This window comes from Gavialis gangeticus, unplaced genomic scaffold (genome assembly GCF_001723915.1).
Source record: "Gavialis gangeticus isolate Ggan-Ray unplaced genomic scaffold, GavGan_comp1, whole genome shotgun sequence".
Lineage (NCBI taxonomy): Eukaryota > Metazoa > Chordata > Crocodylia > Gavialidae > Gavialis > Gavialis gangeticus.
The window spans coordinates 1,915,911-1,930,272 of record NW_017729008.1 but is presented as its reverse complement, the minus strand read 5'-3'; the positions used below and the strand labels follow the sequence as shown (position 1 = coordinate 1,930,272).

Genomic DNA, 14,362 nt, shown 5'->3' with positions numbered 1-14,362 from the left:
TAAGAAGTTAAAAACAGAAATCAATTATTTGGGGCTGACTGAGATGTTTGGTTCGGTCCCAAACAACACATTTCGTGTTTATTTCAGGAAAAAGGAGAACAATGGAAATAAAGGTTAGGCATCATTCACAAAACCAGCAGGGAAGAGAAGGATGTCTGGTCAGATGCAGTGGTTATTAGATTCTGATTTACTAAAAGCGTGATTATAACATTCACCCAGTATGTGGGAGAACCAGGATCAAATCACTTTGGCTGAAGTGTTTTGAATCCATTTTACAGGGGGGTGCTTTATTGTGATTTCTTTTTTGGTGTACAAGATTGTATCATGCTCAGTGTCTCCCACACAATCCTTATTCCGATTCCCACTTCGGCTTTATGGAAGGCATTTAACTTCTCCCCTCTGTGTCTCCCTTTATAAGATACTTTCCTATTCACAAAAGGTTTTGCAGTAGTTCATTGTAAGGTGTTCTAAAGGCATAACTCCCTCTTTGTACAGTCCACTACTGACTTTCTTAATTGTGCTGGACAGAACTGTTCTTATGGCACTGTAGTATGTATAATTGCATCTGTTGATGTTTTCAATCTTTTCTTCTCCATCCTATTACATAGATGTGTTTTACTAACATCCTTTGAGAGGAGTGCCACATTTTCTACCCTTTAAAAGAAGAATCCAGGGGTTTCTAAATAGAGAGGACAAATAGTTTTTGCCCTCCAAAAGGTCAAGGAAGCTACTCCTCCCCACAAAAAGGACCTACCCATTAGGTAAAATAACAGTTCAAAGGAGCCTGTCAAGAGTTCAGTATCTGCAAAGAGAGAGCAACTTGAAAACAGATATTCCCACCCCCCACAGATGGGAAAAATGTTCTTCTTCGGTGCTTCTAACCCATGATTTTATCTTTTTATTGGTCAATCAATCAACATGTAAGGAAAGAAATCAAATCAAAGGCCGGTCTGGGGTTTAGGGGAAGAAAACTCTGCACAGTTTACTTTTCATAAGCTTCCCAAGAAAGAATTTTGTCAGTGGACTAAAATTCTTAAATTGTTATGCTCTTCTAGTCCCACAAAGTTTCAGTGAGGCACAGGAGTGATCATCTCCAGCAGTACTACCCTACTCCTAAAAAACACAGTTCAAGGAGAAACTGTTCAACCACTGTCTAAAATCCCTAGCACTGCCCAGGAACTCCTAACTTCATGATCTCTTGCTCATATTTCTAAGTATACAAAAATTGTGTGTCAGCTCCCAAAATAACATGAGAATGGTTTAACAAATAGATCGACTTCATGCCAGCATTTAGTTTTTATTTGCCTTCTGCTTTGAAGCTTAGGAATTAACATCATCTAGTTTTTTTCTACAAACCTTTTTTAAGTGAAAGCTGAGAGTCTCATGCAGGTTTGGTTTCTGTAATGGGGCTTTGAAAATGCACATAAATACAGCAAAATGTGTGATGAACTTGCAACAGCTGACAAAGTTGGAAAGTTATATTAAAGATGCTTTCTTTTTTCCCCTCTACGTAGATTTCCTGAATTGATTTGGACAGCAAGTATTGAATCTGAAATGAAGCTAGCAGAACGCAATGGAGCTGATGTGTAAGTCTCTCTCCGTTATATTAGACTCTTTTCTCTTTCTTTTTCCAGGTTGATCCTCAACTTTTTTCCCCTTTTCTGTAGAACAAATGCAATTGACTCAGAAGGACTTGAATAATTCTGAGGTTGTGAATGTGACAGTTGGTTTAGTATTAATAATTTAATGAGAGGTTTGCATGAGTGCAAGTATTTAGATGCATGAATTTGAATGTTAGTGGATTTGTGTTTCCAAATCCCTTGCTTGGGGGATGGGAAACCAACAGGAATCACCAGAACATCTAAAGATGCCTAGATTTGTGTCTTCTGAAAGCATGTGTGCTAGGTTTGTTTTTTCGTGTATAGTATTCAAAAACATACTGATTTTCTTTAAAAATCCATTTTAATTTTTAAAATGGATACATTCATTGGGGCTTTTTGGCAGTTGATGCTAGATATACAAGAGATTCAGTGAAAACCTTCATAAGGTAATTTATACATGGTAATAGTCTTAAATAGTTTCTCACTGAGAAACAGGTGGGTGTTGTGATTTTTGGTAAGGCAGAACTTGTTGTATATCAGTCTTGTCTTCAGGTCTTCTCACTGTAAAGATTCTAAGCAAAAGCAGGGTGCTGTTGCTTTCTAAAGCAGTATTATAGCCACAGAGAGAGTGAGCAAGTTTTCTCTGTGGCAGCCCCTCATTAGAGTTCTTTCATACTGCAAAGGGATATTTGAAAAGTAGGTGATACTGCTTTCTCTGGAATAGGCAGTGTGGGTTTTTTAAATATATATTTAATATATTGAATTTAATAAGCACATTTCAGGGTGACTTTAGTATCTGTGTTGCACCATTTAATTTTATGATGTCAAATACCACAGCTTTTTATAGATCCACATAAGGCAATTTCACCAATGCAGCTTTCAAGGTTAAAAACATTAATTGAAAAATACCTATTTTAACACTTAGTCTGTTGTACCTAGGTGTCATATGTCAAACAAAAAATAATTATTAAGAATAATTCCAGACAATGTAACTATTGACTTCCAGCTATGAGTCTGCATTCTTAAACAAAAGCAGTTAACCTAAACAAGTATTTATATACATATTCATCCTTCATATTTCCCCTCACAGATCATACATTTCACTACTTACTCCATCATGCTTAGGATGACATACGGTAAATTTTAGACCATAAGCCTTTTGGGATAGGTGATTAGGAGCTAGCTAGCATAGATTCCCCAAGAGCAGGTCATGTCTCACCAACTAGATTTCCTTCTATGATAAGGTGATAGGCTCTCCAAATGGTGGTGAGAGCAGTGGATGACTTTAGTAAGGCTTCTGATAATCTTCCACAACCTTCTCATTAATAAGCTAAGGAAATACAGACTAGATGATAGTACTGTAAGGTGGATATGTAGCTGATTGGATCATTGTATTCAACAAGTAGTCATCAATGACCCAACATCTAGCTGGGAGAAGGTATCATGTGGGGTTCCTCAGGGCTCTGTCCTGGGTCCATTATTGTTTAACATCTTCGTCAATGATTTGGATGAAGGGGGTGAGCACACTCTTAGCAAATTTGTGAATGACACCATGTTGGGTGTAGATGCTCGGGAGGGCAGGGCTAGGATCTAGAATGACCTGGATAGACTGGAGGAGTGTTCTGCAATCAATCAAATGAAATTCAGCAAGGACAAATGCAAAGTCCTGCACTTGGGATGGAATAAATGCATGTACAAATACAAACTGGGGAAAGGTTGGCTGTGCTCCAGTTGTTTAGAGTGGCACCCTACCTGCACCATCACACTTCCAGACCTGTGGGGAGCTTCAGGCCCTATGCACTGGATTGGACACCTGATCCCAGTGTGTGGGGCCCAGCAGGGGCAGTACTGGGCTCCAGGGCCTGCTCCTGGCACTCAGAGCATAGAGAGGGCAGTGCTGGGCCCCAGGGCCTGATCCTGGAGTATGGGGCTTGATGCAGCCCATGGGCTAGCTCAGCCTCACTCATGTGGCTTACAGGGCCAAAAGGTTGAGCGCTACTGCAGTAGACCATAAGCTGAATATAAGCCAACAGTGTGCTTTTGTTGCCAAAATGGCCAACAGCATACCAGGTTGTGTTAATGGGAGTATCTCTTGTAAATCAAGGAAATTTTCTTCCTTTCTAGTACTGTGTCCATGTTTGGGCACCTCATGTAAAGAGAATGGAGACAGTCCAGCAGTGACAAAAATGAGCAGAAGCCTGGGAAACATGACTTATGAGCAGGGATCCAGATTTTCTGTTTGCTGTGGAAAAATGCAGATTTTCTCCTTTAAAGGAGAAAAATGCAGGAAACTGCTGGTTTCCCTTGCAGTCTGGAAGAGTTCCAGTGTGCAAGGGGCTGTTTAGAGCTGGAGGGGAGCGGGATGCAGGGGGAATAAGGTGCCATATGTATGTATGAATGCACACGGCAACCAGACTGTGGGGTGGAGAGCAGCTCCTGCTGTTCCCCACAGGTATGTTTATGGGGGCAGGGGCACAGGTGACTTGTGGAGGGGCAGGGGGACATAGGTGATATGGCAGGGGAGCAAATGTCCCCTAGATTTCTACACCATGCCCCCAGATTTCTGTTCCCACAGTGGGGCACAGAGCCACAGCTGAGCCAGATCAGCTTCGGGTGTGACCTTGTGCGGGAGGAAGCACCACTCTGCCAGAGCCACCAAGGTGAGATGCCTCTGTCCATCCAGCAGCAGTGGGAATCACAACACCAAACTGTGTTGCAGCTGTGTCTTACCTTGGCGGCCATGGTGGTGCAGAGCTTCCTCCCATGCCAGCTCCCGGCTGCAGAGGTGGCTTGTGTCCAGATCTGGTCTGGCCCAGGTGCAGCCCTGCGTCCTACTGTGGGTACAGAAATCTGGGGGGGGGGATCATGTGCCCCCCACTCATCGTGATGTTACCTGTGCTCCCCGTGCCCTCTTCCTCACACACGTAGGGGTGAGGGGTACCAGCCGAGCTGGAGGGGTCTGGCTTGGGAGTGAGGGACACTGGCAGGGCCAGGGGACTGTGGGTCGGCAGTGAGGGGCACTTCAGAGCTGTGCCCCCCTACTCATCGTGATGTGTTACCTATGCTCCCCATGCCCCCTCTTCCTCACACATGTAGGGGTGAGGGGTACCAGCTGGGCTGGAGAGGTCTGGTTTGGGGGTGAGGGGCACTGGCAGGGCCAGGGGACTGTGGATTGGTAGTGAGGGGCACTGCAGGGCTGGAGGGGCTGTGCCTTGGGAGTAAGGGGCAACAGCATGGGCAGGGGCAGGGTAGGGGAATATCAAGGTTGCTCAGCACCACAAAGTGGGGGGGGGGCGACGGACAGTCACAGTTGGACCCAAATCCTGGTGAGCAAAGCGGTCAGGAGCAGCTTTGCTTTTTCATGATGCAACAAAAACAAACACAAAAATATAGAGGTGTTTAGATATTGAGGCACTGGTAGACTTTAAAATTGTAAATGTGTCAATAAAACATTGTGTTCAGTTGGTACCTATATATATAGTGGTGTTTCATATTAATCATGGAAAAACGCAATCTGAGTTTTTTTTAATCGGGTAATTTGATTTTTATGTTTTTTTAATCTGAGAATTTGGGATTTTTAATAGAGAAAATCAGGATCTTGGCTTATCAGGAAAGACTGAAAGAATTAGGGATATTTAATCTGGCAAAGAGAAGACTGAGGGAGAATTTGATAACAGTCTTCAAATGCCTGAAGCAAGATTTCAAAGAAGATGAAGTGAGGCTTTTCTCTGTGGCCATAGGAGACAGGAGTAGGAGAAATGGCCTCAAGCTGGAGGGGAGGAAATTTTAGGTTGGAGATAAGGAAGAACTTTCTGATTATGAGGGAAGTCAAACATTGGAACAGACTAGCTAGGAAAAATGTGGATACTCCATCCCTGGAAATTTTGAAGAGTAGGTTAAACAGATGCTTGCCTGGAATGGTTTAGGCAGGGATAATTCTGTCTTGACCCAGGGCCTAGACTATTATCAACCTTTTTGACAGGCGTGTCACAAATTAAGCCCCGTGACTTCTCTGAGTGCCACTTTCCCTGTGTTGTCTGTTGCTCTTTGCTGCTGCTGCCCTATGTGCTACTGTGTGCCAGGTCTGCTGTATACCATACACAGAGGTTGCCTGTGTTATTTGTTGTGCACATGCCACAGGTAGGGCACCTTTAGACTAATTGATCTCATGAAGTCCCTTACAGTGCTCTCTGGTGTGATACTAAAACCTCAGCATGTTTTGGGACACACTAATAAAAAAACCATTCGTATATAAGAGCTGTGTATATTGAGTAAATTAGAGTTAAGGCTGTCTTAGAAACAGGAGAAGTGTAATTTATTCATGCTCCCAGCAACACAGATAATTAAAATATCAGTGTATAATATTTTAACTAATATCATCCTTCCTAATCCTTGATTTAAATTTTTTTGTGTGAAGGTTGGATTTATTGTATCAATCTTAACTTGAAATAAAAATTAGTTTGTGTAGGTGTTTGGGGAATATTATATGGTATGTGAAGAGTAAGTATACGGTGACCTTGAGCCAGTTTCTAGTGGCTCAAATATTATGCATCCACTTGTATAAACTTTGTCTCAAAACTGATTGTGCATGAGTTGTAGTATACTGATCCCTGGAATTGTAGAGTGGCTTTGCTTCCACGGAGCAGTAGGAGAAACTTTAAATTTATGGAGACTATGGTTTCTTTGAGTTAGCTAGACTCCCCTCTGATGTCATTCAGAGGGTGTACTGTTTAGTAGGTTGCCTACATTATGAACCTAAGTCTTATTTGAATACAGATCCTGATCTTTTAATTCTGGCCAGGTACCATTTTTTTTCTGTTTCTGTAAAGCAGGTGTTGGTAATGTTTTCTGGTAGCAGGCTGGACTGACCCAGCTTGTAGAGAGTGGCTTTGCTTCCAAGGACCAGTATGAGATGCTTGAAATTTATGGAGACTGTAGTTTGTTTGTGTTAGTGAAACTTCCCTCTGGGTCTGAGGCAGGTCAGCACCTGCCCCCCACCCACCAAATGTTGTCAAAGCCATGACTCCAATCTCATAGTTCTCATGTAACGATTTAGACGTCTGTAACCAACAACTGTTTTATTCATCAATAGTTAGTGTAAATAAAAGCTGAACTTTTAACACTCTTAGCCTTAGCTTAGTAGGTTAAAGTTTATAATACAGTATAACCTCATAAATCCGGATATCAAAAATTCTTCTCCTGCCACGCTGGGACTGGCCACCATTTTCCCCCCTGCCCTCCTGGACACAGAGGGGGAATCTTGCACATGACGGCTCCCCATTCACCACCCCGCTCCACGTGCGGCCACTGCTCTGGACTGGCTGCTGCTCTACCCGAGTCCCCTGCTCTGCAACCAGCCTCCACACTGGTTCCAAAAATCTGGCATTTTCAAATTTCTAGCAGGTGCTGTGTCCCAAGCATGCCTGATTTATGAGGTTATACTATATTAAAACAAATCCGTTAGTAATAGAGCTCTAGTATATTAGATTCACGTCCTGAAATGAAAAAAGTAATTAACTCCTTTGAATGCCCTCTAGGCTCATAGCTCAGTTATTCTCAACCAGAGTGCTGTGGCGGTTGCTGCGAGATCCTCGAAAGGGTGCCTCAAGGTGCAAGAAGATAAGTAGATAAGCGCAGGCTGAAGCTTATCCCTGCCTGGTCAATCCCTGACTCCCTGTACAAGAAAGTAATCACAGTAATATATAAATTAGTTTTTGAAATTGGGTACCACACAATTCACAAATGTTATGGAGGGTACCTCAAGTCCAGTGAGGGGTGCCTTGAGCCCAAAAAGGTAGCGAGCCAGTCATAGTTCCTAAAGTTGTTAAATACTTTTTGATTAATAACTGACACTTCCTCTAATCTAGAGATGGACAATAATTTCAGGTAAGGGGCCACTTAATGAGTTTTGGTAAGTTGTTGAGGGCTCTACACATACAATGAATGGTGAAGATATCATTTTAACAAATTAACATAAAAAACAAATATACTTTAAAATGTTTCAATTTTATTTAAAAAAAAAAAACATGTCCTGAATTATATTTTTTTTTTTGTGTAGCGTATGTAGAGGTGATTGCTTAATAGATCAAAATAAACTTTCAAGGGATCCCAAGGGAATAGAAACCAGCTAGTAGGACACTTCGTTCTGGGAAGATGCCCTCACCTCCCCAGCAGAACCCTGCCACTACTCAGCCATCATCCAAATCATAAGGGAACTCCTGTCTGCATCATGACATGTCCCTCAGGAGCCACCTGCACCCCAGACCCACCTGCCCCCCACCCCTTCCCATCCACAGTTGCCTTCACAAGGCCATGGGGAAGTCCAGTAGCCCCCTCCAGTCTGCTCCAGCTCCCCATCAGGGCCACACAGGCTGTACCCACCCACAGCTTGGGGGTGGGGGGTCCCCCCTTTCACCAGAAGGAGTCCCAGGGCCCTGGAGGCAGCCTTACTTGGGTGTACAGGATGGGAGTCGTGTTGGCTGCTGCCGGGAGGCACCAGATGGCTGGGCTGGCTCTCAGCACTGCATGGGGCAAGGCAGGGCCGGAGCCAGGACTGGGGCTTCATCTGCCTGAAGGTGTCAAGGAAGCTCCACTGTCTCTGGGCACAGGCATGGAGCACTTGCCTCATGGTCCTAGTGCCCAGGATGGCTCCCACCAGCCACGAGCCACTGACAGGTGGGGCGCTGCCGGCCCACCCTGAGCAGGGGCACTGGGGCCTGAGTGTGGCTTGCCCAGGGCCTGCCCCACAGTACTAGGCAGGCAGACAGGGCTGCCTCTGCCCCGCGTTTGCTGCAGTGCCAGTAGATACCAGAGCCACCCATGCTGCCTACCTTCAGGCTGGATAGAATCAAGTGGAGGCCATATTTTGCCTACCCCTGTTCTAATCCCTTACACCATTTGTCATCACATCTTGAGTTTTCTGTGTCCAGTATTTCTTTTCTTTTTATGTTTATTTTGCATTGTGTGCGTGTTTCCCATTTTCTACTCTTCAGATATACAGTTTGCCTGGAGAGAGGGAAATGAGAGTATGCTAGCAACTAAGAAGAAAAGAGAAGAAAATGTTGGGCCATGAGTGCAGTTGCTCAACTGATGCTCTGTATGAGTATTTCTATCATTATTGTATGCACTAGTAGTAACCACTGAGATAGCAGGAAGAAAACAGCAACTTTCAAGGAGCCACAGTATGTTGGCCTCAGCTCCAGAAGCATATTGCAGTTGGAATTTCAGAGATTGAGGCTCCACTTTTCCTTTAAGGAATTGCCTCCTCCCTGAAGGACCATGTCTCTCCTTTTACGTGTCTCCATAAAACATTCAGTTGGTTAAAAGGATTTTGTTCTATTTTTTTAATCTAACCAATTAGAAATGGAATTTATATAAAGCTTGCATAAAGCTTTGCCTTATTTTCCTTCTTAGCAACTTCTTTGAATAAAACAAAATTCTAATATTATAAAAGCCTAAGTCTGTCTGTCTGTCTGTAATGCTTTATTTGCACTCTGATTGGCTGACGGAAACAGCCAACTGGAGTGCTCCAAGCGTGGGGGGAGCACTACCATGATTCGGAAGCTGCGCTGAGGACCACCTGCAACAGGCAGAACAGCGGCAGCATGGGGTGTTTGGTGGTGGCACTCCATTCCCCACCCCCCCATCATACTTGACAGGCAGTTGGCTAGTGTAACCATAACCACCAAGCTACAGCTGATAACCTCACTGAGGTTATGGTGAGATCATGTGTGTGTGGCACTTTTGACCATGCTACATACCAGTACATTTTTACATAAACAACTAAATTCTTACCTTATTATAAATCTGAGGGGAAAAAAAATTCTGGCTGGTACTGAGTGCTGTGCTTCTGAGATCACTGCCTCTTTCCTAGCTGGTCCTTTCAATGACAGCTACCTCTCTGCTGCTGAATCTTGCCCAAGCAACAGAAGGCAAGCAGAAGGTGCCTGCTGGAGAGGCTAGAAAGACAGGGACTTCCTGGCACGAAGCCTAGACTATGTTCTGTCTGCTGAAGAGCCAGGTGACTGGCAAGGCATTAGGAAAGATCTTCCCCCACAACTCCCCTCCATTTTCTCCTCCCCACCACACTAATATCAGATTGGGGTTTGTGAGGATTCTCATTTTTTTTAGGTGACTTGTACATGTGTTTGGCAGCCTGGGAGGCTCAGGCACCCTTGATGAATACATGTTTTATTAGGTTATGTGAGTTTGAGATATAAACTCTATTGTTCAAACTTTGTTATAGTTCTCCCAATTATAGGCAATGTCATTTCCAAAAATTTGTAAAGTTTTTTAGAATGTTATCCAGCTAACCTTCGGGTTGTGGTTTGCTGTTACATATAGTAAAAAGGGAATCGCAGATGAAATGCAATTGGGTGCCAGAGTTAAGCCAGGCAAAAAGCACCTTTCGGTTAAATTCCATTAAAATAGGAAGTGGGGTGGCTTGGTATATATTTGACCTGGAAGTTTGTTTGAAGTATTGCTTCCAAGTTATGGTAATTTGTTATTTGCTATATAAAACTGCTTACTAAAAAACAGTCATATTTACTAGAAAAATGTTTGAACTGTGTAAACTCTGAGGCAGTTTATACTGAGGGTTTTTTTCAGTGATCTTGTGAACTGCAGCACATCTGTCTTACTAATGGATCTCTGTGCATAATTAGATTTTGGGCATAATTAGACTTTGGGTTCCAGCAGAGATTTAGTGTAAATGTACATCTATTTCTTTATTCTACTGCATCATATTTATGTATACCAAATCATTCACATGCCCTAAATAAACCAGCCCTTTCCATTGTGCTCAGTTCATGTAAGTACACTTCATACTAGTGTCAGTAGGAATAATATGCATGCATCAAGAGCCTCAGAACATGTGTTCTTCATGCTCATCTTAGTTAGCCTCAAACGGAGACAATGAAGTATAATAGTTGACTGAGTTCCTTTGTGTTTTGATTCTCATTTTGGCTAGTGTGTCCTTTAAACAGTATATTATATATTCATAAAATACCCCTTTAAAAAGTTGTAAGGGCTTTCCTGTTTTCTGCTAATATTAAAGAAGATGTTTTCAACAAGAAATACTCTCCAGGGGAAATAAGGGGACTTTCCAAACAGCAGGTCCATGTCTACTGTTTTCTTGTACTGTCATTAGCTGGCCTTTTACCTCCACTCCTTCTAACTATTTGGAGTTATCTTAAAGTTACTAAATGTTCACTATGTTACTAAATGTGTATTTTTCATAAGTTTTTGATAAAGGAATATATGTTTCTTTGGGTATAGCAGGCAGGGAGAAGGGCTGGTTGACAGAAGGATGCTTTTCTGTATCAACCTTTTTGTGGCTGATATCCCCTAGCCCCTGATAATTTGTACCACTAGACATTAATGGCAACATTATGAATATGAGCCACCGATTGTGATGCCATGGCTGGCAAAACCAACCAAATTCTGTTATGCATCCGCCGATGCATCTCAAGCAAAACCAGGGAGGTCATCCTCCTGCTCTGCTCAGCCCTTGTGAGGCTGCAGCTGGAGCACTGTGGCCAGTTTTGGGCCCCCCACTTCACGAGGGATGTGAATAAGCTTGAGAGAGTCCAGAGGAAAGCCACCCACATGATCAGAGGCCAAAAGAGCAAGCTTTATGAGGAGGGGCTGAGGGACATAGGACTCTTCAGCCTGAAGAAGAGAAAGCTTGTGGGGAGGGGACTTGGTGGCAGCCTATAAGTACATAAGGAGGGTACACCATGATCTGGGAGAACAGTTGTTTACCAGGGTTCCCCAAGAAATAACAAGGTCTAATGGCCACAAACTTCTGGAAGGCCAATTTAGAAACAGACTTCTTTATCGTCTTAGTGTCCAGAGTCTGGAACAGACTGACCCCCCAGAGGTGGTGCAAGCACCTATTCTGGACTTATTCAGATGGCATTTGAATGCTCATCTTGCAGGGGTCATTTGACCCCAGCAGACTTTCTGCCTATGGCAGAGGGGCTGGGTTCAATGATCTTGTGAGGTCCCTTCCAGCCCATAATATCTATGAATTTTTGGTACTGGATATCAAAGCTACAAACAGGTAACCAAAACCTAAATAACACATAAATAAACTGTTAAAAGAAAACCCTGAAATTGCTAATAACATTGCTTTTGTTTCTGTACCAGCCATTTAAAAATGTATAGTTTGGACATAATATTTTTCTAAATAATCAGATGACCCAAGTGTCAGTTTATGGGAAAAGCTCCCTTTGAGTAGTTAGCCAGCGGTGAACATTTCTGCAAATCTGAACCCATTGGTATTATACAATGCCAGCATATACAACTTAATCAAATGACAGGTGGAAGTAACACTTTGTTGCGCACACTTGTACTTGCTAGTTGAGGTCTGGTGATATTTTTAGTCCCTAAACCAGTGACCTTCACTACATTTTTTTTCCTAGCTAGATTGGATTTTTTGCAATTCAAGTTTACTAAGTATGTGTTTAACAAAGCAACACCTACCACAGGGAAGGGGGGGGCGTGTGCCCCCCAGATCTGCATGGGGCAGGTGCCCCCCGAGATCTTCATGGGGTAGGCTGCAACCAGGGCTGTGTGGGGCTCTTCTCAGCAGGGACTGGGCTTGGAGCGGGCATCAGTAGCACTGGGAGGATGCTGCATCCTCCCAAACTTTGTGCCCTCTCATGGTGGAAGGAGCAGTGAGAGCTGCCTCCCCCCTCCGCTCCCCCCACCCCAAGCTGCAGCTCTGGCCTCCCACCGTTCCTGGGCAGCGCTTGCCCCTGCCCCCCTCCTTCACCGCGGGGGGCATTGATCTGCCCATCCCCACACCCCTTCCCTCCCCCTTACCCTTCCACCACCTTGGACTTACCAGCTGGAGTCAGCTCTCCATGCTGCTGGCTCTGCTCTTCATTGACTGAGTGGTGCACTGCAGCTCTGCGCAGCACAGGTGTTTATCAGCCTAGTTATCAGCCCCATCGGGCCAATATCCAATACAACCAGTTTTCTATATATTGGTACTGATCTAATATCGGACCGATGTCTTGGTGCACCTCTGAGTTTTTATCTGAAATTTTCAGGCACAGAAGAAGCTGTGTCAGTACTTGTGTGGTGTGTCATTGTCTGGTTGATTGCTGGTTTCAGTTCCTGTCTTGTACTCTAGCACATCTTGCCTCTCTTGTCCTGTTCTGAAGGGAGTCAAGTGCACATTCCTGATATCAGGGAGGTATTTTGTTCTTTTTAAAGGAAGAGTTGCTGTTGCTTGCAAGTTTGGAGCCATAACACTAATACTGGTACCAGAGCCAGAAAGAAAAAGGAGTTTGTAGGTAGGAGGAAGCTTTCTTTATTAGAGTAAGAAGCACGGTGCATCTAGGGGTGCAGAGTGCTCATACTGAATCCTTTCTAAGGATCCAGGGAATGCAAAAGGCCCTTGTGAACATTACGTTGAGTTAGGAGCCACAAAATTGGGAGAGGAGAGAAGTTTTAAACACACATACACTCAAAGCCAACTGAGATGTATTTTAATTAATTTTTGTAACACAGGCCATATTTGAGCTTGACACTTGAACTAAAACCGCCACTGTTGGGTTGTCTGGTTCTGCCCCGTTTCCTGCATTATTTCATTTTTTTGCTGGTGGGGCGTGAGGGTGTCTCCAAATCTATTGAATGAAAATGTAACTCACACTGAGTGGCCCGACTCTTAACTTAAAATATGCAAACAAAAATGTCCACACATGGTAAAAATAGTGTGCAATTTACATTATTGATGATGTTAAGACTATAGCATGACTTCTAAAGCTACTGGATATAGCTGGAAAAGTCTAATTTTTGTACATATAACTAAGGTTGTAACAGTGGCTGCATGCTGAGATCTCCACACCTGTTTTGCCTCAGACCAGCCGGAAAAACTGAACTGGGCTCAATCTTGGGTCAGACACTGCAAGACAATTCATCTCTCTCCATGTCGCTAAAAATCTCCAGTTTGGAGCCTTCCTCACCCTGTTGTCACAGGAAGCAAAAGGAGGGCCAGGCACTCGCATACTTTTGTAGTGAGTTTCCCTGTCTTTCCCCTTGGTCTCCCCAGGTATGTGGGCATCTTTTCTCGTTCCATCACTTCCCACAGTTCACTTTCCCTTTTCTCTGTGCAGTTTCCTCTTTTTTTATTAATCCATCCCCCCTCCCCACCTTTTTTAGGAAAGACAGGCAGGGAAAGGGGTGGCTTCTGCAACACTTGAGCTGCCTTCCTGCGCCCAACAGCCCGCCTCAAACTGTCACAGAACCTTCTGGAACCAGCCAGTTCCAGCCCTCTGTCCCATTCCCCTTTCAGCAAACATCACCCAGTTCTCCTTTATGCTGGTTTCAAACCGGTAAAGCTCCATTGGCTTCAGTGGAGGTACTCCTGACTTCCACCAGTGTCAGAACAGAGCCAGCTTCTCTCTCTTGCTGCTGCTCAAAGCTAAAAATGCTTCTCTGTGCCTCACCATGCGAAGTGAAATTTTTATCTTAAGAACTTGCAGTATAAATACATAAAACAGGGAAGGAAAGGTGCAGGGGAAGGGTTTTGAAATATGAAGACCTCTGACAAGAAGAAATTAGAACCTGTATAAGGTCCCAGAGCTTGGGCCAGACCTGATCTTAGAATCTGAGTAACACAAACGTGCCTTGGGGTGCCTGCAGACATTTAGGGGAGGCTCTCTGATTCACGGTGCTTTACGTAAAGCACCATGAGTTAGTGCCACCGAACCTAACAAATTATTACCTATTGGGTTGGGGGGGGGGGGGGG

At 43.9% G+C, this 14,362-nt stretch overlaps 1 protein-coding gene across 1 annotated transcript in view; it reads left to right on the top strand.

Annotated features, from left to right (window-relative positions):
* Positions 1-1,494: 1,494 nt before the first annotated feature.
* The window catches only part of ZBED4 (zinc finger BED-type containing 4), a 34,664-nt gene continuing 21,796 nt past the window's right edge, over positions 1,495-14,362 (top strand). Inside the window, exon 1 of the mRNA XM_019509350.1 lies at positions 1,495-1,586. The gene's annotated coding sequence lies outside the window, so the exon portion shown is untranslated. The remainder of the gene's footprint in view (positions 1,587-14,362) is intronic.